Source organism: Ostrea edulis, chromosome 7, assembly GCF_947568905.1.
Source record: "Ostrea edulis chromosome 7, xbOstEdul1.1, whole genome shotgun sequence".
Classification (NCBI taxonomy): Eukaryota; Metazoa; Mollusca; class Bivalvia; order Ostreida; family Ostreidae; genus Ostrea; species Ostrea edulis.
Genome location: NC_079170.1, coordinates 78156869 through 78184290, shown reverse-complemented (window position 1 = coordinate 78184290; position 27422 = coordinate 78156869). Strand labels below are relative to the sequence as shown.

The following is a 27422-nucleotide window of genomic DNA, read 5'->3' as shown; positions in this document are numbered from 1 at the left end:
AATTTTGACCGTTGATGCATCTTAGGATCTTGTGTCAAGTTGTCTCAAAAGTAGGTCACGGTGACCTACTTTTTGAATTTTGCAGGTATTTATTTTAAAATTAATTTTGATGCATATCTTGGACACTTTGAAGCCTATGATCATCAAAACTTGTCAATTGGTGGATCATGGGACCTTGAAATGCGTCAACTGAAAAATAGGTCACCGTGACCTACTTTCTGAATTTTATGGCTTATCATTTATAGATATATTTTAAGTTGTTATTTCAAATACCGAGAGGTTTAGAATCATCAAATCTTGTAAGTTGATGCATCTTGAGGCCTTGAAACATATTTATAAAAAAGTAGGTCACAGTGACCTACTTTTTGAATTTTGCAGATATTCAAATTTCACATTTTCAATTTTAGATGCATATTTTGGGCACTGTAAAACCTAGGATCATCAAACTTTGTCAGTTGATGCGTCTTCAGTCTTCGGTTTGTGTTGACCAAAAAGTAGGTCACTGTGACCTACTTTTGGTATTTGACAGCTAAATTACTATATTTCAGACACTATTTGACCTACAATCATCAAACTTTGTCAGTTGATGCATCTGGAGTCTTCGGAGTGTATCGACCAAAAAGTAGGTCACTGTGACCTACTTTTGGCATTTGACAGTTATATTTATATATTTCAGTCACTAATTGACCTACAATCATCAAACTTTGACAGTTGATGCATCTTGAGTCTACAGAGTGTGTCGACCAAAAAGTAGGTCACCTTGACCTACTTTTGGAATTTGACGACTATATTTATATATTTCAGATACTATTTGACCTACAGTCATCAAACTTTGTCAGTTGATGGGTCTTGCATGTTCGAAGGATTTCGACTAAAAAGTAGGTCACCTTGACCTACTTTTGGAATTGGACGGCTATATTTATATATTTCAGATACTATTTGACCTACAGTCATCAAACTTTGTCAGTTGGTGGGTCTTGCATGTTCGAAGGGTGTCGACCAAAAAGTAGGTCAACTTGACCTACTTTTGGAATTGGACGGCTATATTTATATATTTCAGATACTATTTGACCTACAGTCATCAAACTTTGTCAGTTGATGCGTGTTGCATGTTCAAAGGGTGTCGACCAAAAAGTAGGTCACCTTGACCTACTTTTGGAATTGGACGGCTATATTTATATAATTCAGATACTATTTGACCTACAGTCATCAAACTTTGTCAGTTGTTGGGTCTTGCATGTTTGAAGGGTGTTGACGAAAAAGTAGGTCACCTTGACCTACTTTTGGAATTTGACGGCTATATTTATATATTTCAGATACTATTTGACCTACAGTCATCAAACTTTGTCAGTTGATGGGTCTTGCATGTTCGGAGTTCGCTGACCAAAAAGTAGGTCACCATGACCTATGATTGGAATTTGACAGCTATATTTCAATATTCAGATACTAATTGGCTTAAAATCATCAAACTTTGTCAGTTGATATTTCTTGGGTTTTCAAAATGTGTAAACCAAACAGTAGGTCACATTGACCTACTTTTTTTGAATTCTTAGGATTTAACTAAAGATTTAGAATACTAAGAGGCTAAGAATAGAAATGGTGGGGTTGTACAATTTATCAGAAGAGCGATTCTAGGCCCTTGGGCCTCTTGTTTGTTATGGATACAGGTATTGCCCTGAAATTTACAGTAGTCATAGCCTTTCTCTCAGAGAAATGCAGATTCAGTTTGCATTTCAGCTTAATATGCAACTTCCGAGTTGCCCAATAATTCTTTCCCTTTGTGGAACTCTTACGCACAGTGAGACACAAAACATACTATCGCCCACACGTGGTGGGTACAAATGCTTATCGCTGCCTTCATATATTGCGTAAAGGCCGAATATTGGATATCATGCAACCACCCAAACTGCAGGGACACACAATATTAGTAAGTTTATTAATATTTGATAATAAAATAGCTCAAACAAAAATCGATAATCACAATATTTCTTTGATTAAAATATTACTCGTGCAGAGGAGGAAATAAAAAATAATTTCATATCTAATTAAATGGCCTAATTCAAACAAATATTGTTCTTGATATGGTCAGTTAAATGTATACCAACGGCTGATATAAACAAAAATTACACTTTCATTACTTTTATCCGTATTTACATAGCTAGCCTATAGTATATGTATTCATCTTGTACCCACCCAAGTGTTCAACAGAAAACTGAACGTACCTCAATCACAGAAGAGCTGATATCTCGGAAGTTGCGTATTGGTGCTCTGCAACCTACTTTAGGGCTAAAAGTAGGTCAAATAGTTTCTTGGACTTTTCTCATAATGGATACAGGTATTGCACTGAACTTTTGTCATATCATGTTCCATTTGTGGTACTGTTGTTATGCCCCAGTAATTGGAGATTTGTGGTCTGTCCTGTTTCTCTGCAAAAAATTTAACCTTGGCCGTAACTTTTGAATCGATCGTGATAGGGCTTTCATATTTCACATGTGTATTCCTTTTGACAAGATATTTCTTTAGTTAGCAAAATGTTTTTCGTGATCTTGGGGTATGACCTACTTTTCAAAAACTTTAACCTTAGCCATAACTTTCGAATGGTTGATGGTAGAACTTTCATATTTCACATGAATACTCCTTGTGACAAGTCTAGTTGTTTTCATCTAAAATTGTTGACCTTAGAATTTAGCCATACCGGGACATCAGTGTTTCATAAACACATGTTGTTATGAAAGGGGAACGGGGATAAGTCTGTAATCAGTAGATGAAGTCAGTAGAGATTAACAAGTTCCAGGAGACAACACGGACACAATACACTGCAAACACAATCAGAGAAAACGGAAAAACAACTTTGACCTCTATAAGAATCCAGGCTGGCCTAGGTGCTCTAGAGGAATAAACCTCTAATTAATTTTAGCTGTGAGTTGTCTTTATTTGTTGTAAGTGTGTTTATTGTGGCTTTTTATTCATGATATCTCTGACTCTCAGGGCAAGAGTTAGCTCATATATCCCATCTGATTTGGTAAACACTTTACTGGGAACAGATACATGTAGTGGAGAAATAAAGCATTTCCTTTTTTAACATCTGTTCAGTTAAACAAACTGCCACGGCACTTTTTGTATATCTTATTAATTGGTTGCTGTTTGTTTTTGTATATCTTATTAATTGGTGGCTCTGTTTGTTTTTGTATACCTTATTGATTGGTTGCTCTGTTTGTTTTTGTATACCTTATTGAATGGTTGCTCTGTTTGTTTTTGTATACCTTATTGATTGGTTGCTCTGTTTGTTTTTGTGTACCTTATTGATTGGTTGCTCTGTTTGTTTTTGTGTACCTTATTAATTGGTTGCTCTGTTTGTTTTTGTATACCTTATTGATTGGTTGCTCTGTTTGTTTTTGTATACCTTATTGATTGGTTGCTCTGTTTGTTTTTGTATACCTTATTAATTGGTTGCTCTGTTTGTTTTTGTATACCTTATTAATTGGTTGCTCTGTTTGTTTTTGTATACCTTATTGATTGGTTGCTCTGTTTGTTTTTGTATACCTTATTGATTGGTTGCTCTGTTTGTTTTTGTGTACCTTATTAATTGGTTGCTCTGTTTGTTTTTGTATACCTTATTAATTGGTTGCTCTGTTTGTTTTTGTATACCTTATTAATTTGTTGCTCTGTTTGTTTTTGTATACCTTATTGATTGGTTGTTTGTTTGTTTTTGTATATCTTATTAATTGGTTTCTCTGTTTATTTTTGTATACCTTATTAATTGGTTGCTCTGTTTCTTTTTGTATACCTTATTAATTGGTTGCTGTTTGTTTTTGTATACCTTATTAATTGGTTGCTCTGTTTGTTTTTGTATACCTTATTAATTGGTTGCTCTGTTTGTTTTTGTATACCTTATTGATTGGTTGCTCTGTTTGTTTTTGTATACCTTATTAATTGGTTGCTCTGTTTGTTTTTGTATGCCTTATTGATTGGTTGCTCTGTTTGTTTTTGTATACCTTAATTATAAATTGGTTGCTCTGTTTGTTTTAGAAACACAAATCATCAACAGCAGCCAATGCTGCCAAAGCGATGAACCCAACCTGAAGATCGTACCCCAGGAGACCGGGTGGGTCCTGATACAGAGAACATCTACACAGACGATTTCTTTGAGAATTTGGATGGTGTTGCTAATGCCCTGGATAATATTGATGCTAGTGAGTTAAAAAAATTCTGGTTTTTTCTATAGATTATAAAACAAGTCAATTTCTTAAGGAATATGTATTCTTCTTGACCCAATTTGAAAAATTATTTTTTTTGGACATGCGAGACAATATTTAGTGATTTATCATTTTATCATCATAACAATTAAGTTTCATCCAGGGAAAAAGATTTATAAATTGATACTGTATATTGCATAAACGTATTCTAAAAGTTTTAAAAAAACTGTGAAAAACCCACTTTTAAAAGTTAGCTTTCCCTAACTTCCCAAGCTTATGGGACAGTACAAGTTTTTCTCAATGGCCATTTTTATTGCAAATTTCTAAATTGAAATCATCTCAATGTTTTTAATTCGTTGATGTCTAATACAAGGCATATTACTCTATAACTTCCAAAATAATTGTATCATCTTTGTCTCCCATTGGTTTCCGTATATATACGTATATATATATATATATATATATATATATATATAATTAATAGATGTATTACGCATTTTAATTTTGCATTCGTATCATACCCTATTGTTAAGCACCTTAGGGTAAATTTTTGTTATACATGGCGCTCTGTGCGTGTTTTATTATAATTATTATCCGTGTGTAATATATTTGGTGTTTGACCTCAGGGATGTACATGTTTTTTATTATTATCCATGTGTAATATATTTGGTGTTTGACCTCAGGGATGTACATGTTTTATTATTATCCGTGTGTAATATATTTGGTGTTTGACCTCAGGGATGTACATGTTTTATTATTATCCGTGTGTAATATATTTGGTGTTTGACCTCAGGGATGTACATGTTTTATTATTATCTGTGTGTAATATATTTGGTGTTTGACCTCAGGGATGTACATGTTTTATTATAATTATTATCCGTGTGTAATATATTTGGTGTTTGACCTCAGGGATGTACATGTTTTATTATAATTATTATCCGTGTGTAATATATTTGGTGTTTGACCTCAGGGATGTACATGTTTTATTATTATCCGTGTGTAATATATTTGGTGTTTGACCTCAGGGATGTACATGGACAGGAAATGTGTGTATTACTACAAACCTCTGCTGGAGTCGGGGACTGAAGGGACCAAAGGAAATGTTCAGGTGGTCATTCCTAAAGTGACCAAGTCCTACTCCTCCTTACAGGACCCACCAAAGTTCTCCATCTCTCTCCATGCTATGAAGGACTTCCCCCACGCCATCGAGCACACATTGCTGGTGGGTATTAATAGAATCCTTCATTAGTACGAGTGTGGGATAGGGAAATTCCACCGAGGGGACAAGATTCGCAGTCAGTGAATCTTGTTCCAGAGGTGGAATTTCCCTATCCCACACGAGTAAATAATGAAGGATTATTTTTCTCACATTTTACCTACAGTTTAGTGCATAAAAGGAGCTTTGAGAAAATTCTAAATTATCAAAATCCTCATTTGAACTTCGATGCAAAAACTAATTAGATAGGCAGAAAGAGCATACCCGAAAATGGTTACAGTAAAAGTATGAACTATAAAACCCAAGGTTGTCCACCAGAAAGCTATACTACATTAAATTTAAAGATAACAATGCAAAATTTTTTTTACTTCACCGTGTAACGTAAATCTTCACCGTGTAACGTAAATCATAGAAAATATATGACATCACAATCAAATGATGTCGCAGCAGTGTGAAATAGAAAAATCTCACATGGGTAAAGTCAATCTCACACTGGTGATAATGTGAGAATGCTGTATCTTTCATTTTACTCTTCTTAAACAATATTGTTAGAAATGAGAAGTTACTTTTTGTCTCGTATTTGGTATCTGTTTTAATCAGGCGTGCTCTGGGAGAAATCCTTTTTATGAGGTTGTGCCTAAAAGCATTTATTACTTGCTTTTCAGACCCACCCACATCTGTTTAATCAGCGTGTGTGAACCATTTTTATCCTTAAATGAATCAAATAGAATTTCTAATTTCTTCCCTGCACTCTTTTGATACCCCCCCCCCCCCCCCCTAAAAACAAAATTGAATCCCCGACCATATTTTAGTTACTTCTGTCAGTAAAATGTTCAAGGTCATCCTGATTTTGTATAAACAGTTAAAATTCTGCAAATGGTCAGCACAATGATGTAGACCCTAATATTTCATCGCGATGGCGTTAAATCTGCACAGATACGAAAATGCACAGCAGTTGTTGTGTCATATGGCACACTGTACAAGGGCTTTCTAATGCTTGCTCTCTGCTGGAACTGTTTAAAAGTTGTGAGTTTAAAATCCCTCATCTATTTTTTTAGTTTATAAAAAAACACCCTCCCTTGTCTATTTTTGACAAAATTGGCCTGAGAACCAAGTAATTATTTTTTTTTTGCCTTAGACAGGATTTCTGATTGCAGTAACCTTGAAGAAGAAATGATATGAAGAAATGTTATTGGTTAATGAAAATAAGTAAAATATACAGTTGAACAGATTAGACACTTTGGTGTCAGATTAGACAGTTTGAAGTCTGCAATGAACGAGATTGTGATATTATAAAATACTTACACATTACAGAGATCCTGATTTTATAAAATATATATTTATACATTACTAGATCGTGATATTATAAGATACCTTTATATAGATTCTGATATTATAGAATACTTATACGGGTGTAACTGGAAGGGGAGAAAATGCAGTGGACCAGACTGGGATTCGAACCTGGGCCCACTGAATCTCCAGTCAGGTGCTCTACCAACTGAGCTATCGGCATGGCAACCGGCAATTGAACCCAGCTGACTGCTACATACCTCCCTCCTTAAATGTCCATTGCATTTTCTCCCCATCCTGGTCATGGCACCAAATGTAACAGGAAGGTGGAGAAAAAAACGGACCAGACCAGGATTCAAACCCAGGCCCCCTGAATCTCCAGTCAGGAGCTATCTGGCCACTGGCAATCGAACCCAGCTGACCGCTACACGGGGAAAGTAGTTTCTGTGAACTCTCCGAGCATGTGTTACATACGATCATTAAACTGAAAGTAGGAATGAAGAGTACTTGCTTAGCTTCCATCAATATTTACACTAGCTGTAATTATGTATTGTGGCTATATTCTCTTTTTAAACAATACACTGCTACTTTATATGGAGAGCCAAAGAGTTCAATATTCTATCTTTGTAATTATGTATTTGTTGTTACTAAATGCGCCATTGGTTCAATATAAAATAGAAAAATGTTAATCGTTATCTTGACATTTGTAGTACATAACGTTATATTCGTTATTTGAATTTGGCTTTGGCTTTCCATAACTTTATGGAGTTGTAATCCTTTCCCAAAATTGTATGAATGTGATAAAATCATTAAGGGTTACATTATTTCTACTATTTTCACACCAGTGTGACTGAAGATTGATATACATGTACAGTGGAGCCTCGGTAATCCGGACGCCATTAATCCGGACGCCATTAATCCGGACGCTTCACCTTGCAGACGATTTTTCTAGGGAACGGAATTTTTATACATTATTTTGCATCATTAATCCAGAAATTCGCGTTCCGGATCTGGACGGTCACTTTTTACTACAAAACGTTATAATGCATTGAAAATTGTACCGTTAATCCGGATGGTAATTTGTTTAGGGAAGGTCTGTGTCGGACAATTTTAGCATGGCATAAATTATAAAGAAAACACGCCAAACTGTCTAATTGAAGCGATTACCTGTACCCTGTAAACACCTCCCTTCAATTAGGTGGTGTGTGATGATAAGTCCGTTAGATAGCACGTGCCGATCGAGACATTGTATTGAAAATTTTCGCACATAAGATCTTTATTGCTTGTAGTGTTGAATTTTGTAAATAAATCTGTAGCATATTATTTATAGTCTTGATCAATACCCTAACAGTATTAATAAATTAAACATCATGCCGTAATGATAATTTTTTTAATTGCTACACATATCAGTTGTACTGATTCGTAAATTGATATTGGCTTATTCAAATCTAAAGAATGTAGATTATACTTCTAGATTCTGGATTTTATACTGTTGATTGGCGTGAAATATACATGTATGTTCATGCACATGTATATGTAGTATAAGGTTTTAACATTTAGAATGTCACGCATGTAGAATGTACCTATGTATGATTGATTCTTGTTACGATGTTGTAGAGCTTTATTGCTTTGAATTTTTAAACTCTGGGTAGAAGTGAGAAAATTACCATTTTAAGGAAAATGACAACTAAATTCTGTATTTACCTGTAATGTTAGTTTCACCCGAGTTTTGTTCCGTTATTATCGCATCATGAAAATAATAGGTGCGCGTGACTAGATCAAAGCAGTTGTAGGTCTTGATATTACAAGCTTAAATGATTTTGTTCTCCCGATATTGTCTTGGATAATTATAGAATAAGAAATATAAACTCTGGCAGATTGAATTTTGATTAAAGAATGTTGTCAACTGACATGATAATCACGAAATTCTTATATCAACTTTGGACGATGAAGATTGTTTTAACAGACCGCCGAACCCGTGAATTGTGACAGATGGAAATTACCGGCCTCTTTAAGAAGGAAAAGTGTGATGAAATGTTTGAAATGTAAATGATTATGTTAGTTACTAATGATTCATTTACTTATAGTTGCATAAAGTGCTTCATTATTTGTTTTAGCACATACGGTACACAGTTTTGTATATTTATTTGTAGGGATCATATTTATGTACAATGTAAGCACAGGCAAATACACTGAACACGTACATTAAATTTTAGTGCTTTGAAATACATGCAAATGTTAACATTATCATAATTTATTTACTAATGCAAATGGTCAAATCCAATGATAGAATGTGTTTAATTCACTATGCATCAATAAAGTAGGCACATATTGGTTACTTATGTAAAGATAGAAAATATGCGATTCAATTATCCGGACGCTTCATTTATCCGGACGATTTTGCTGGGAACCAAAGTGTCCGGATTAACGAGGCTCCACTGTACAGTGCTTTCAATAGGCTTTAATAGGCATTGGAAGAGGTATGACTTGATGAGAATTAATTAAGAATATGGGAGAACTAGATTTACTGTAAGTGAATTTGTGTGTTTTAGTGGGCCAGGGACCAGTTTTATGTGACAGCTAAATTACTGTGATTGAATTTGTGTAATTTTAGTGGGTAAGGGACCAGTTTTATGTGACAGCTAGATTTTGTGTAATTTTAGTGGGTTAGGGACCAGTTTTATGTGACAGCTAGATTACTGTGAGTGAATTTGTGTAATTTTAGTGGGCCAGGGACCAGTTTGAAGGCTTGTTTACACAGCCGATGGAGGGAGCACTACAGTACGCCACAGATCCAAAGTTTATAGAGAGAACGGCCAAACTCCTAGGCAAGCAGTCGGTAAGTCCTGTTCAGAGTTTTACCTTAATTATCAGGGCTCACAAAAAAAATCTTCCAACCTTTAAGTGTACAAAAAGAACATGCATGTAATCAAAATTTGAATATAGTAACATAAATGTATCTGAACGCTGTGAAATGTTGCTTTTGCTTTGGAAATTTGTAACTTAATTTTCCTTTTTTAAATCACTGTATTGATTTGGGAATCCATGACTGCACGGTTTCATGGCAACACTACATATTTGTGAATAGGAGAGATGGTTTATTTTTCACAGATAAACATTGATTTATGGGGTCATTGCAGTGTTTGATACAGTACGTGCTACACAGTTAAGTTGGATAACACAATTAAATGGCATGTTTTTACAATATTTTACCCATAGTTGAAGACATGCACTGAGATATATTTTGCAGTTGGAGACTTTCCAATGTGGGCTTATGTGTCAATTACTGTGATACGTACATCTTGTAGTTGGAGATCCTCTGAGTCAATGTGGGTTTATGTGTTAATATGCTGTGATATGTCTTGTAGTTGGAGATCCTCTGAGTCAATGTTAGTTTATGTGTTAATATGCTGTGATATGTCTTGTAGTTGGAGATCCTCTGAGTCAATGTGGGTTTATGTGTTAATATGCTGTGATATGTCTTGTAGTTGGAGATCCTCTGAGTCAATGTTAGTTTATGTGTTAATATGCTGTGATATGTCTTGTAGTTGGAGATCCTCCGAGTCAATGTTGGTTTATGTGTTAATATGCTGAGATATGTCTTGTAGTTGGAGATCCTCTGAGTCAATGTTAGTTTATGTGTTAATATGCTGTGATATGTCTTGTAGTTGGAGATCCTCTGAGTCAATGTTGGTTTATGTGTTAATATGCTGAGATATGTCTTGTAGTTGGAGATCCTCTGAGTCAATGTTGGTTTATGTGTTAATATGCTGTGATATGTCTTGTAGTTGGAGATCCTCTGAGTCAATGTTGGTTTATGTGTTAATATGCTGAGATATGTCTTGTAGTTGGAGATTTACAATGTTAGTTTATGTGTTAATATACTGAGATACGTCTTGTAGTTGGAGACCCTGGAGGGAATAAAGAAGGCCTTGGTAAATGACCGACCATCAAGTTTCCAAGATTGTGTGGCGTTTGCCAGGAATTTATTCCAGGAGAACTACAGCAATAACATATGTCAGCTTCTCTTCAGGTTTCCCCCAGATCAGGTTTGAATCTTGGTCCTTATCTTCTTTTTTCAAAAAAAGACCAGTCTAATCTTATCTAACTTTTTACAAAAAGCAAGGAATACCAAGGGTGTGTCCGTCCGTCCGTCTGTCATTCTATCTCTCACACTTTCGTTTCCAAACTATACCTCTGAATGTCCTCTAGCTTTTGCAATGAAATTTTATGCATCAACTCCCTATGACTCTGAGAAGATCCCTATGGATTTTGAGGTCAGAAGGTCAAAAATCAAGGTCAAAAATTCCTATATTACATAAAATGGTTTCCAGATGATAACTTTCGTTTTCTCCAAGCTTGTGCAATGACACTGAAGGTGATGAATCTCTATAACATAAGAAATATCGTAATTGATTTTGAGATCAGAGGTGAAAGGACTAGGTTGTTATTCATATAAGGTATTAAATTGTTTTATACTGTAAAACTATCCCCCACTCCCACCCTTTCCTTACAATTGGTGACTTGGTATTTACTTTAGAGAGCAAAGGTTTATGTCTGAAGGTTGGAAATTAACTTTTTAAAGCAGTGACTTCCAATTTTCACTAGTCCCCCCACTGTCATAAAAACGATGGTGTAAAATACCAACACAGAACTTCACTTATCATTTTATCTAATTAATTAATCTATTACAGTTGTTTCAGAAATACATATAGGCAACCACACGTAACAGAAACTTTCCAGAGCTGCAGCTTCTTCAGTCAACTTTCCAATTACATGAATCTTGAAATAGTCGCTTTTTGTGTCAAACTTCTTTATCTTTTTCTTTCTTCGAAATGTTGGAGTTATCTAATTTCTGGGAGTTTTTTGTTTGGGTTTTCAACTTTGATCAACTTCCACTTGGCGGGAAATCAAATCATGGTCAAGAAAACTCTTAATTGTTCATTTGGATTTCATTCAGTTTAAACATCTCAAAGACTCAAGAAAAGTATACTGAAATCTGAACCTTAAGATTTTAGCTATAGTCTGTAAGGACTAGTGCCATACAAAGTTTACTAGTCTGACTTATTTTTTACTAGTCTGGGACTTAAGGACATGAGTTAATTTCAAACTTTGTGTCTTTAAAAGAATGATAATAAAGTTTTAACATATTAAAAGTTTTAAAAGTTAAAGGATGCCATATTGACATTGAAATCAGATTGAAGTAGTTGATAAAAACCTATAAACAAGAAATTTTTCCTCTTGAAAGTGATGAAAGAGTTAACAAAACCCATCGAAATGGAAGCTGCCCTCTTCTTAAGTTGCAAGGGAATTATTTTCATTACAATTTTTCATTGAAAATCACAGTAATTATAATGTTAATCAACAATAAAATTTGAATTCACCCTAATGCATCTATAAACATTTTAGATCAGTATTTGTTGAAAGAATGTTTCTACTTTTTAGCTCACCTGAGCTGAAAGCTCAAGTGAGCTTTTCTGATCACCCGTATTCCGGCGTCCGTCCGTCCGTCTGTAAACTTTTCACATTTTCAACTTCTTCTCAACAACCACTGGGCCAATTTCAACCAAAGTTGGCACAAAACATCCTTAGGTAAAGGGAATTCTAAATTGTTAAAATAAAGGGCCAGCCCACCTTCCAAGGGGAGATAATCAAGAAAAGGTAAAAATAGGGTAGGGTCATTAAAAAATCTTCTTCTCAAGAACCACTGGGCCAGAAAAGATGAAATTTATATGAAAGCTTCCTTATATAATGCAGATTCTAAATTGTTAAAATCATGGCCCCCGGGGGTCAGATGGGGCCACAATAGGGGATCAAAGTTTTACATACAAATATATAGGAAAAATCTTTAAAAATCTTCTTCTCAAGAACCACTGAGCCAGAAAAGATGAAATTTATATGAAAGCTTCCTTATATAATGCAGATTCTAAATTGTTAAAATCATGGCCCCCGGGGGTCGGATGGGGCCACAATAGGGGATCAAAGTTTTACATACAAATATATAGGGAAAATCTTTAAAAAATCTTCTTCTCAAGAACCACTGAGCCAGAAAAGCTGAGATTTATATGAAAGCTTCCTTATATAATGCAGATTCTAAATTGTTAAAATCATGGCCCCCGGGGGTCGGATGGGGCCACAATAGGGGATCAAAGTTTTACATACAGATATATAGGGAAGATCTTTAAAAATCTTCTTCTCAAGAATCACTGAGCCAGAAAAGATGAAATTTATATGTAAGCTTATTTATATAATGCAAATTCTAAATTGTTAAAATCATGGCCCCCGGGGGTCGGATGGGGCCACAATAGGGGATCAAAGTTTTACATACAAATATATAGGGAAAATTTTTAAAAATCTTCTTCTCAGGAACCACTGAGCCAGGAAAGCTGAGATTTATATGAAAGCTTCCTTATATAATGCAAATTCTAAATTATTAAAAGCATGGCCCCCGGGGGTCGGATGGGGCCACAATAGGGGATCAAAGTTTTACATACAAATATATAGGGAAAATCTTTAAAAATCTTCTTCTCAAGAACCATTGGGCCAAAGAAGTTCACATTTACATGAAAGCTTTCTGACATAGTGTAGATTCAAGTTTGCAAAAACCATGGCCTCCAGGGGAAGGTTTGGGGCCATAATAGGGACTACGGTTTTACATGCAAATAGATATGGAAAATCTTCTGATATGGACCAAGGTGACTCAGGTGAGCGATGTGGCCCATGGGCCTCTTGTTGTGAATTGTAAAGGAGATGTTACGTACTTACCATGTGTAATTGCTCTCTCTCTCTCTCTCCCCCCCCCTCTCTCTCTCTCTCTCTCTCTTCATTTTTTAAGTATTCCTCCCAGGTATAAGCTCAATATTCAAATTATTTTAAGGATTTTGAATTCAAAGCATGTAAAAATATCAGAGGTTTATTAATTTCTAGGATTTAATATATTCAAGAAAAATAAATTTCATTTCTGAAAATACACAGGGTAAGTATTTCAAAGCTTCTAAGAAAAATAAATTTCATTTCTGAAAATACACAGGGTAAGTATTTCAAAGCTTCATGCTGGCATACTTGATAAAGTGCGTTGAAAATGAAGTTTAGTTCTTGTGTTTATATTCTACTTTCCTCTCTGTTGGATCGAGTTCCCAGCTGTTAAAATAGACGTAATATATTTATCTGTATTCATGCACACATTGTTTACAACTGCAACACATTCATGAGGAAATGGCCATCACGACCATTTATAGACATATTAAAGGCAAAAGCATTTAAAGTGTGAATATATAGCTAATATTGTGACCCCAAAAAAAAAAAATGAAAAATTCCTTCATACAATGTCATTTTGCTGACTCAGATGTTTTAGATCTTGCACATATTGAAATGATATTCCTCAGTTTTATAGTTACTGTATTATCTGAAATAATTGAAGTTCAATCACAAAATCACATTCTCAGGACATAGGAAAATTCACCATTATGTCTCATTTTCTTCCATTAAATACATTTAGTAGTTCTTGAATAAAGATGTATGTAGACTTATTACTAAGAGACTTGCAATACGCAGCAGAATCGTGTACATTTTAATAGTGACACAGGTGTACATTGTAAATCTTAATGCATATGTCTACATATTTACAGTGTACGAAACTCAGAAAACAATCAGATAGACGAACAGGGCTGACTAGCTATACTGTAAAAATCTGTCAGCCCTGATAAAAACCAGCAAGACCACAGATTGACACAGTCATGTAATAAATCCATGCTTTTTCACTTTAGGTAGTACTCTACATCGTCATAATGGCTGACTTCCTTTAAAATCATGGTTGAAAAAAATCTATATTAGCAATATTTGACTTTTCCTTTTCCATTTAAATACCTTGTCGAGTAGCTCAGTAGGTTAGAATACCGACTGCTGACCTGTAGGTCGCAGGTTCGAGTCCAGCAGAGGTTTTTAATTTTTTTTCAGATTTCCTTCCACTAAAACTGTATTTTTTGACAAAATAAAGTAAATTTGAAAATTTTCATCTTCAAAATATTGTTGTACATATCCTCCACTCTTCATCTACGTCAAATTTCTCTGGTGTAGCATACCTCCTTAAGCTGCTATATGAAAGTTATAATACTAATTTATTCAATATTCATTTTGAATCACTTTCTGAATAATCAACCAAATATAAAAAAAAAATTGAGTTATAATCAGAGTTATGTACATCATGATTGTCATCGTTTGGGCCAAAATTCTGATCTTGGAACAACTTTGTCGTCACCGAGTCATCAACAGACATTGCCCTCGTAATCTCTATTTGAGCGTGATGTAGACTCAGATTAAAACACTTGTGTGACCAAGGCTAAATTTCATATTCAGCTCTCTCAAATAACAAATTTGACTGATTGTTGAAAACTCTTTAATAACTAGGATAGAAATAATCGTAACTTTTAATCCCATTTGAAATGAAATTGAAACCGAATGATTCTAGGTAAAATTAATGCAGCCAAGCAAACTAATACTAAAGTAAAATTTGTATGCCCGCTCTCTATTTAGTATATCTTGGGTGTTTACATGATTGTTACTCACAAAAACACTGAAGCGTTTAGAATTTATGAACATTACTGAAAAAAAATATTCTTAACTAGCATTCGACTATGAAAAATTTAGTTGATGATCGGTATGATCCAACTAAGCAATAGCAGTTGAGTACTCATTGACATCCCTAGTACTACAACAAGGGCGTTATAATTAAATGTTTTGTTTTCTATGAAAATGTGTATTCTACAGTAAGGGTGATAAAATTAGATGTTTTGTTTTCTGTGTAAATGTTTATTTTACAACAAGGGCAATAAAATCAAAAGTTTTGTTTTCTATGAAAATATGTATTCTACAACAAGGGCAATAAAATTAAATGTTTTTTCTTTTCAGGTGACTAGTTCTGGAGCTCCATTTTGGTCTGGTCCTAAAAGATGTCCACACCCTTTAGAATTTGATGTTAATAATGTAAGTATGGGAGACGGCATGTTAAAATGGTGCCTGTAGATCACAGCAAGTTTCACTGATGACACTTCTGTTGACATGTAGAATCAGTTATTGTATTTTTGTGGCTTTAAATTTCCAGGGTTTGAGAAATTCAGCGTGTTTGTTGTCTGTTGATCAAGGAAGAGTTGTCCCTCTTTATCAGTTACTCCCCCTTTTCTGTTAATGACTATGTACCAAAAATAGCCAACATTAGATCCTTATGAAAATTAGTGATTTCTTACTGTATTTGAAATAGCAGAAGTATGGTCTAAATTAAAACTTAATCATTATGCATCATGTTGTCACTCACATTGTATTGGGTAGGTATAAGGGGTACCTGTTGTGAGTGCTTACATTGTATTGTGTATATATAGGTATAAGGGGTACCTGTTGTGAGTGCTTACATTGTATTGGGTAAATATCTTTCTGGCTCTTATGTTGTATTTAGTAGATATCATGGTATTTCTTGTCGCTTACATTGTATTTAGTAGATATCATGGTATTTCTTGTCGCTTACATTGTATTTAGTAGATATCATGGTATTTCTTGTCGCTTAAATTGTATTTAGTAGATATGGTATTTCTTGTCGCTTACATTGTATTTAGTAGATATCATGGTATTTCTTGTTGCTTACATTGTATTTAGTAGATATCATGGTATTTCTTGTCGCTTACATTGTATTAAGTAGATACATGTATTATGGTATTTCTTGTCGCTTACATTGTATGTAGTAGATATCATGGTATTTCTTGTTGCTTACATTGTATTTAGTAGATATTATGGTATTTCTTGTCGCTTACATTGTATTTAGTAGATACATGTATTATGGTATTTCTTGTCGCTTACATTGTATGTAGTAGATATCATGGTATTTCTTGTTGCTTACATTGTATTTAGTAGATATTATGGTATTTCTTGTCGCTTACATTGTATGTAGTAGATATCATGGTATTTCTTGTCGCTTACATTGTATGTAGTAGATATCATGGTATTTCTTGTGGCTTACGTTCTATGTAGTAGATGTCATGGTATTTCTTGTCGCTTATGTTGCGTTGGGTAAATAGCAGGGGTATCTTTTGTGGGTGCTTTCATTGTATAACCTAGATACCTTATCTATCTGTTGTCAACAAAAATACAACCAAAATTTTGTACCTTGTCTTGAAAAAAGTCCAGAACAAGGGAGAAAACTGTTTGTTTTCTAGATATGTAACGTAAAAGTACACGGACTATATAGTGCACAGTTCATTAATATCCCGCCGTTATGATGCATGCAAAATGCATGTCAAGAAAATGAGCCATTTCAGCGTGTTTTATATTAGATGAAGGTGAGGACAGGTGTCCAGGAACACCAAATTAATGTCTGTGACTGATTACATTTTGACAACTCTGATTAGTCCTTGATAATACTGGCCCACAATCCGTACCCACATCTGTGGAAGCTTTCAGCAATTTAAGATTTTCAACGGATCACACATGTAATAGTAGTAAAAGGACAAAATGCAAAACATTCATGAAAGTTTTCTTCTTGTTTTTTTGTTTTAGGACACTCACCTTGCCTATATAATCTCTGGTGCGAACCTTAAGGCAGAAATGTACGGCATAAAACAGACGAGGGACACTAAGGCTGTCTGTGATATGTTGTCTAAAGTAACTGTTCCCGAGTTTAAACCCAGATCAGGGATTAAAATCGAGGTTTCTGATGCTGAACTGGAGGGAAGAAATCAAGGAAGTACAGGTCAGTTCACAGCAGACAAACCTGTCGGTCACATACAGTCATACCTGTCACATACAAACCTGTCACATACAGTCAAGCCTGTCACATAGAGTCAAACATGTCACATACAATCCTGTCACATACAAATCTGTCACATACAGTCAAACCTGTCACATACAGTCAAACCTGTCACATACAATCCTGTCACATACAAACCTGTCACATACAGTTAGACCTGTCACATACAATCATACCTGTCACATACATACCTGTCACATACAGTCAAACTTATGTTAAACAATCACTTAAAAGAAATTCTCGATGTTACTCCAGGGTGTCTATTAGAAGTCGGAAAGGGATAGGGCAAAAATTTTTATCACAACGTGTGTCTAATCCCATCGTATACCATTGATACAATGAAATATATTCAAATTAGAGGTCATAATTTTACTGTATTCATCAAGTGTAACGGGATATGCCTAATGAACGTTTCAGGAACTGGACCTAGTCTTGATTATGAACAACATGTTTCAATGTTTAGTCATCTTGAGATCTCTTGATTGTTTCAAAATCGTTTTGTTTTTTAACAGAATCTGATGCCTTTGAGAGGCTTCAGAAAGAACTTCCACCCGTGGAAAAAGTGAAAACTATGAAATTAATTCCTATTGAGTTTGAAAAAGATGATGACACTAATTTCCATATGGACTTCATCGTAGCTACATCAAACCTACGAGCGGAGAACTACGACATTCCACCAGCAGACAGACACAAGGTAATGCTGAAATAACCCGTGTCTTCAGTAGTGTGTGAATTTGTAGGATAGTTTTATAGATGTTTTATCTGTACATGCGTGTGTGGTATAGTTCCTCTAGGAACTTGGCAGGAAGTGAAAGATGTAGTCTCATAACTGCAATGGTGTGTGGAAAACAAATTTTCAAGTTTCATGTTTTTATTTTTCTCATTCACTGTTAACATATCATAGAGAACATATAAAACAATAGTCATGCATGCGCAAGTAATTCATATAAATATATACCACAATCTTGATAATAAATAAGTACAATAAGGCCAATACGCAATTTCTGAGTTGCCCAATAGTTCTTTCCCTTTGTGGAACTCTTATGCACAGTGAGATGCAAAACATACTGTCGTCCACATGTGATGGGTACAAATGCTTCTCGCTGCCTTCATATATTGCCTAAAGGTCGATTATCAGACATCATGTAACCACCCAAACTGCAGGGACACACAATATTTAATAGTAAGTTTATTAGTGTGATAATAAATTAAATAAAAATTGATAATCACCATTTTTCTTTGATTAAAATATCACTTGTACAGAGGAGGAAATAAAAAATATTTCGTATTTAATTTAATGGCCTAATTCAAACAAATATTATTCTTGATATGGTCAGTTTAATGTATACCAACAGTTGATACAATATATAAACAAAATTTACTCTTTCATTACTTTTATCCGTATTTACATAGCTAGTATATAGTACATGTGTATGTGTATACATCTTGTACCCACCTAAGCATTTAACAGAACACTGAACGTACCTCCATCACAAAAGAGCTGATATCTAAGAAGTTGCGTGTTAAAATTGATTGATAGATCATCATCCCCACCCGCCCCTTCGATTTCAAACAAACTTGTTTCCCAGTGACATGAGTGAATGATTAAAGTCACAGAATGTTGGTTTTATATCTTCTACCAAGTATTCTTTGAATATTAACTTGATTAACACTTTGTGTGATGCCTTTTGTCAGTAATTTTTTTTTCTCGGGAAATAAAAGTCAAAAAATAAAATCCTCCCACTTGCCCCATATTTTTTTGTGACCCCGGATGATAATCTACTAATTAAGTTGAATCGGTCTAATAGACTGCAAAATTCAATAAAAATCAGAATTTTTTTCGGAGCTCTCAAAAAGTCTGCTTTACACAACTCGCTTTGTTGAATTCAGGTGGTTCATAATTATACATGTAATACTGGTGTCTATATAATACAGATGGTGCCTATAGAATACAGGGGGTGTTTGTAGAATACAAATGGTGCCTTTTAAAGACAGATGCTTGTAGAATACAGATGGTGCCTATAGAATGCAGGTGGTTCCTATAGAATACAGATGGTGCCTATAGAATACAGATGGTGCCTATAGAATACAGGCGGTGCCTATGTAATACAGGGGGTGCTTGTAGAATACAGGTGGTTCCTATAGAATACAGGCGGTGCCTATGTAATACAGGGGGTGCTTGTAGAATACAGGTGGTGCCTATAGAATACAGGCGGTGCCTATGTAATACAGGGGGTGCTTGTAGAATACAGGTGGTTCCTATAGAATACAGGCGGTGCCTATGTAATACAGGGGGTGCTTGTAGAATACAGGTGGTTCCTATAGAATACAGGCGGTGCCTATGTAATACAGGGGGTGCTTGTAGAATACAGGTGGTTCCTATAGAATACAGGCGGTGCCTATGTAATACAGGGGGTACTTGTAGAATACAGGTGGTTCCTATAGAATACAGGCGGTGCCTATGTAATACAGGTGGTGCCTATAGAATACAGGTGGTGTCTACTGTCTATAGAATACAACTGATGTCTATACATGTAAGTACAGGTGGTGCCTATATAATATAGGTAAAATATGATGTAACAGTTCCAACCAATGTATTTCTGACTAGATTTTACCTGAATACAAACAGGTGTTCAAATGGCAGTAGTGATTTAGCCTTCTGTAAATACAGTGCTGAATTCTTAGATAGATCAACAGGAGTTATCTGCTCTTCATTATGCACCATAGAGAAAGTTTAAGCATTACATTAAATACATGAAAAGTTTTAGAATTGACATTATTGGTCAAATGTATATGAGGGCATCATCTTTAATCCATGATAAATGTAGTGAGAACAGAAATTCAATATGCCACCCATTGCTGGGTATTTTCATGGACAGCCTCTTGATGATTTAATATGCATAGCATTATTGCTAATGATATGCAATGTGTAAATTGTTGGAGGATTTCTTTGTAGAGCAAATTGATAGCTGGAAAGATTATCCCAGCCATTGCAACAACAACTGCTCTGGTGATGGGCCTCGTGGCTGTTGAACTTATCAAGGTATGCATGACTGACGAACAACACACAACAATGTGTTAATGATGCTTGAATGTGGCAGTTGAAGTTTTTGTATCATTAATTCTTATTCGTATCATTAATTGTGGTCCAAAGCCTATGCTTCCTTCAGTCGCCTCTGGACTAGACTGTGGAGTGAGCGTGGCCTAAAACTGCAAACTAAGGTAGCTGTCTACGGAGCAGTTGTGCTGACATCACTACTGTACGGTGGTGAGACCTGGACCCCGTATAGGCGCCACATAAAGCAACTGGACCAATTCCATCAACGCTGCCTACGCAAGATAATGGTTTTCAAGTGGCACAACAGGATTACCAATGCAGAGGTGATAAAGAGTGCAAATATACCTGGCTTCGAAGCTTTGTTAGTCATGGCTTGACTCAGATGGGCCAGTCATGTGATGAGAATGGGTGATGACCGTATCCTCAAGCAGCTGTTCCTCTCAGAGCTTGCTACGGGCACACGTAATCTAGGAGCTCCCTCGAAACGCTACAAGGATGCAGTCAAGTCTCCTCTCAAAGCCTGTGACATCAAAGTTAAGGATGGGAGTCCCTGGTCAAAGACCGTGATGCATGGAGGACTGCGGTTAACAAAGGCGTCAAGCTCTTTGAAACCACACGTCTTGATGGCCTGGAAGTGAAACGTCAGACAAGAAAGGAGAAACAGCAGAGCACATCCCGCAACATAGCTAGTCCGCAGTGTGGAGGACTTTGCACATCCGCATTCGGACTCTGCAGTCACATGAGACAACACTGAAAGCATCATCGATTCAACAGCTATCCAAGAGACAATTAGGACACCCAGGCGACCTATGTGGATATGTCCATCTTTATGCATTATTGCTGTTGTTAATTATGCGTTTTGTTTAATTACGCAATGTCAGTATCTTTGATTAATAAATTACTTAACGATGGGAATATTACATGAATATGAGATTGATGAATTTGCAATATATTATACTTGTTATTTTCAGCTTGTCCAAGGTCATACTAACTTAGAGTCCTTTAAAAATGGATTTGTTAACCTGGCCCTTCCATTCTTCGCTTTCTCAGAACCCATAGCAGCACCAAAGAACAAGGTACTGAAGACATTGTTCAAGAAAAAAACATTGTGAAACATGTCAACATCTAATTGTTGAATGTTTTCTCGTGAACCTATGTATAAAGCAACATTTACTTGTTGAATGTTTTCTGGTAAATGTATAAAGCAACATTTACTAGTGTAATGTTTTGTCGTGAACATATAAAGCAACATCTACTTGTCGTTTAAATTTTGGATTGTTGTTGTTGTTAATGTGCATGATCATTTACCCTTGCTTATATATGGAGTGCCAAATTAATATAAACAATTATTTGAAGATATCATCAATTCAATTATTGCTCTCTTTAATTCAATTAATGCGTGCATTAAATCAATTATTGCTCTCATCAAATGAATTAATGCGTGCTTCAATTCAATTATTGTTCTCATCAATTGAAATAATGAGAGCAATAATTGATTTAATGCACGCATTAATTCAATTATAATTTTTGCTCTCTTCAATTCAATTGATGACAGCATCAATTTAGTAGAAATATTGCTCGCAATAATTAATTTAGATCTCGGTATAAATAATTTAATGATCTCTTTAATACGCCAGTTTCGAGATACGTCCGAGTTACTTCCCTTTGAAGAACTCTCGTACATAGTAAGGCGCAAAAGAATTTGTTTACACGCGGGAGTGGGACAGATATTCATCACAGCGTAAGTGAATGTACTCAGCAAGTTTCTCATTCGCTGTTTGATAACCCGAATTCGACTGATACACAAACTAAGTAAGTGATAAGTAATTAAATACATAGAATTCTTATCCTATCACGTTATTTTGCTGGTCATAAGTACCATATCCAAGATATTTCTTGCAAATATGACATTGTTTGTATGTTTCCTCTTCGGTAAACCATTTCTTTCGATAATATTTAGTATTACCCACATTTACATATTTAAAGAGAAGCCGCTTTTAATACATTTCATCGTCTTCCTCGTTGGCTGTATATCCACTCTGTCCCACTTAAGCATTCAAAGTTCCACTAAATGCACCTCCTATACAAAAGAGTTCGTATCTCGAAACTGGCGTATTCAGTTAAAGATATCTTTAAATCATTTTCAATGCTTTAAATTTGTATAAGGAATTAATGTGCGCATCAATTCTTTTAAAGAGAACAACAATTCAATTAAAGATATCAATTCCATTGTGGATATGTTGAATTGAAGATATCTTTAATTATATAGTTACTCTCTCTAAAAGAATTATTGTTCTCTTCAAATGAATTAAAGATATCATTAATTCAATTGAAGAGAGCAATAATTGAATTAATGCGCACATTAAATCAATTATTGCTCTCATCAAATGAATTAGTGCGTGCATCAATTCAAGGTTTTCTCTCATCAATTGATTTACCGGCGCATTATATCAATTATTGCTCTCTTCAATTGAATTGTAGCATGCATCAATTCAATTGTTGATATCATTAATTCATTTGAAGAGATCATTAATTCAATTAAAGCGCGCATCAATTCAGCTAAAGAATTAATGCTATCATCAATTCAATTAATGCGCTCAATAATTCAGAATTGAAGATATCATTAATTATTTGAAGAGATCTTTAATTCAGTTGTTGCGCACAACAAATGAATTGATGATATCTTCAAATAATTGAAGATACATGTATCTTCAATTATTTGAGTTTATGTTAATTTGGCACTCCATACTTATAATGTAAATATTAATTTTGCGATAATTTTACCTTAACTTACAAGATGAATAATTTTGTGATTATTTCTATCCTTACTTGCAGAAAAAGTATTTTTATGATTTTTTTTTCAGTACTATGACACATACTTCACATTGTGGGACAGGTTTGAAGTTCAAGGGGAGATGACTCTTAAAGAATTTATAGATTATTTCAAGGTGAGTCTGAAGCTCCATTTAAACTAGCACATTTTGTTACCATAGTCACATGATCATTTAGCTGTTACTTAGAATAGAGTACCGGTACTACTCAATTTTCCAAAGAATAAATATTGTTAATTATTTGATTAACCTGCACACGAAGAATACTTGCATAAAAGGACTGCAGTGTATGTAATATTTACACAAACCATTTCTAAATCTGCATTCTTCCTGACACAACTCAGTCATAAGACACAGCAAAAATGATGCTAAAGTATGATAGTTTAAAGAAATATTCTGAGAAGCTATCAAGACTTGCATATATTAGATTAGTTCTTTATACATGTATCAAAAGAACATATGTTTTTCCATGTATTTACAAATCAGCAATTTCGAAGTGATTCAGTGATCATACTGTACAAAGAGAGGATATTCAATGTTTTTATTATTGGATATAGAATTTATTTCAAGAGTGAGACAGATTTTGTTGATATTTTCACGAGTGCTAAGCACGAGTGAAAATATTAAAAATGCTGTCTCGCAAGCATTGAATTTTCTGTTTAATACATTTTCGTAGGTTTTTCCTTAAGCAGGTTTAGCTGTCCCTATATTGACGTTCAAAACAATATTGCGCAGAAAATATAGTACCTTAATAAATACACTAAATATATAAAAATCAATACATATGAACAATAAGACAACTTTAATTCAATTTTATTTTGAGTATTGAATTAAAAAACCACTAAGTACGTAAAATGAAGGTGATCTTACATGTGCATGTATCGCAGATGAATATATAATGCTGCAAGTAGTTTGGTTGTTATTTTCACAGTAAAATATCAATATTGTTTCAACATTACAGACGGAGCACAAGTTGGAAATAACCATGCTGTCACAGGGTGTTTCTATGCAGTATTCATTCTTTATGCCCCCCGCCAAAAGACAGGAACGCTTAGGACTACCGTGAGTGATTGTCTCTGATGTTTTAGGTTAATCCAAGATTCTGCTCTTGGATAAATTATTATACCCCCGCGAACTAAGTTCAGGGGGGTATATAGGAATCACTCTGTCTGTTGTCTGTCCGTCCGTCTGACTGTGCAGGTTCGTGTCCGGGCCATAACTTCTTTGTTCTTTGACATAGGCATACCATATTTGGCACACAGGTGGATCACCATAAGACGATATGTCGGGTACCTTCATGACACCCATATGACCTTGACCTCAAGGTCAAAATTAAAGGTTTTCACAATGGATTTGTGTCCGGGCCATGACTTCTTTGTTCTTTGACATAGGCATACCATATTTGACACATGAGTGTATCACCATGAGACGATGTGTCGGATACCTTCATGACCTCTATATGACCTTGAACTTTGACCTCAAGGTCAAAATTGATTATAGGGTTTTGACATAGTCATACCATAAGACATGGGTGTATCACCATGAGACTATGTGTCATGTATATTCATGACCTCTCTATGACCTTGACCTTTGATGTCAAGGTCAAAATTAGGTTTATACCATGGATTTATGTTCGGACTTTATCTTCCATTTTCTTCTACAAAGGCATACCATATTTTTACACTCAGGAAAGAGGTAATTTATACCTATTAACAACACCCTTTGGGAGATTGGGATAAGCAGGGGGTATTCTTAGTGAGCATTGCTCACAGTACCTCTTGTTTTCATTGTCTATGATGTTGTATACTAATCCAACAAGATTCTACTCTTGGATAAATTATTTTCATTGTCTCTGTTGTTGTAGATTCTGCTCTTTGATAAATTATATTCTTCAGCTGGAAATTGAACAATGTTGATGTTGCAAACCCCCTTTCCAAATTGATGCAGAATGATTTTATGTATTACAGGTTATCGGAGGTTGTTAAAAGAGTTTCCAAGAAGAAGATTCCTAGTCATGTACGAGCTTTAGTGTTAGAGCTATGCTGTAATGACACAGAGGGAGAGGACGTGGAGGTCCCTTATGTCAAATACAACCTACCATCATCGTAACCTAGGCGCCACAGTAATAACGCCACGGCTGCGAAACCACACGGAGTGTGACCGTTCTCATATTGAGAGACTACAGACAGACAGACAAGTGGTGCACGGCTTGTGAAGTGCAATGAATAATACAAGTATCACACACATTCGTACTCTTGTTGTATATGTACTTTATGCTTTATTCTCTGATTGGACTTGACCATGTAATACAGGAATACGTTCACACTTTTGTGAAATGAAAGATGTTGACTGTATGTTACAGAGCGTAGTAGTGTTGTTGCTTGAAGAGATCGGTTTTGGAGACCATAAATTCTATTCGTAACTATATACTGTTATTCCAAACTAATACTTACATACATGTATTCCAATGCTTTGTCTGTGATAACCCTTTGAAGCTCTGGGCAGTGTTCCAGATCGTAAAGGTCAGTCTAGGGGCTAGGTATGGTGGCTGATTTGTGCCATTTTAGAATTTATCATCCTTTGTTATTTTGAGGCAAAAAGACAACAAACTGATATTTATCGACTTTTCATTCCAAAATAACGAAAAGATGACAAATAGATGATTGGCTACATTTCTCATCAAGATAACGAAAAGACGACAAATTGTTGAATGTCAAAAATCAGCCACCATACTTAGCCCCTAGGCTAGCTGCTACGACCTTGATCACAGCCCTGATATGTTAATCCCCCTCCCACAACTTACAACTGGATGTAAAATTTTCATTTAATAAAAAATGAAAGGTCAGTGGACGGGAACTGTGTAAATGTACATAGAATGTGTGGGCGGGAACTGTGTAAATGTACATAGAATGTGTGGGCAGGAACTGTGGAAATGTACATAGAATGTGTGGGCAGGAACTGTGGAAATGTACATGGAATGTGTGGGCGGGAACTGTGGAAATGTACATGGAATGTGTGGGCGGGAACTGTATAAATTTACATGGAATGTTGTGTATTTGGATTTGTATTACAGGCTGTAGTTTTGATATGTTGTTTTTATATCTTATTTTTATTTTGAATATAAGGAAACACTTTCTTCAGTTTGTTGGGAATGTAAGGTGATTAAATACAATGGAAAACGTGAGAATTCAGGGGCGCGTTTTACAAAAGAACTTACGACTTACGACCAACTTAACATACTGGAATTTTCCAGTATTATAAGATCATTCACTTCAAATGCAAAATATTTTTTTTAAAATGTTGAAAATTTAAGACTGATGAACATGGACAAATATACAAGGCAGGACACAGATTGATTAAATTTACATGATAAGAGGGCATCTACGGTTTCATTTTGTTAAAGCTGAGATTTGAATTCAGTGTGTATTTTCTCTACATGACAGTGATTAGATGACTAGAGTATTTTTTTTTTTTTTTTTTTTTTACATGATTTTGCATTTTGGCATGTTTTGTCAGATCATTTTTAGCTCCAGACCCAAAAGACAAATGTGAGTCAAACAATGCACAATAAGCTTTATGCTGTCCTCAATAACTTTTTTCCCCATTAAAAGTTGTTTTCCCAGATTTGTTGGATAAGTATAAGTATCGATCTTTTTGTTTTTGTTGGTGTGTCTGTTGGCCGTGATAGGTTTTTCGCGCAGGAGTTTTGCCTCTTTATTTGAAAATCATCGTTACATGTATATGGAGAGTATATAATTTATCCGGCGCACTGAGCTCCCACAATTTTCAAGTGAGGACCATCTTGTTTAACACATTGTTTGTATGGATATTGAAGATATGCATGTGGCAAGGATTTTGATTTTCTTCAATTTCTTTTATAGAAAAACATAGAGAGAACATGATTTGTATACATGTATGTTTTTCGTTCCATTGTATTCAAGTGAGGACCCTATTTTACAGAGAATTTGTATGGAAAATATGTGCATATGGCAAGGATTTTATTTTCTTCGAAATTGTTTGTGATTATGAAATATTCTAC

At 35.0% G+C, this 27422-nt stretch overlaps 1 pseudogene; it reads left to right on the top strand.

Annotated features, from left to right (window-relative positions):
- Positions 1–27237, top strand: part of LOC125655598 (ubiquitin-like modifier-activating enzyme 1) — a 37983-nt pseudogene extending 10746 nt beyond the window's left edge.
- Positions 27238–27422: the final 185 nt, after the last annotated feature.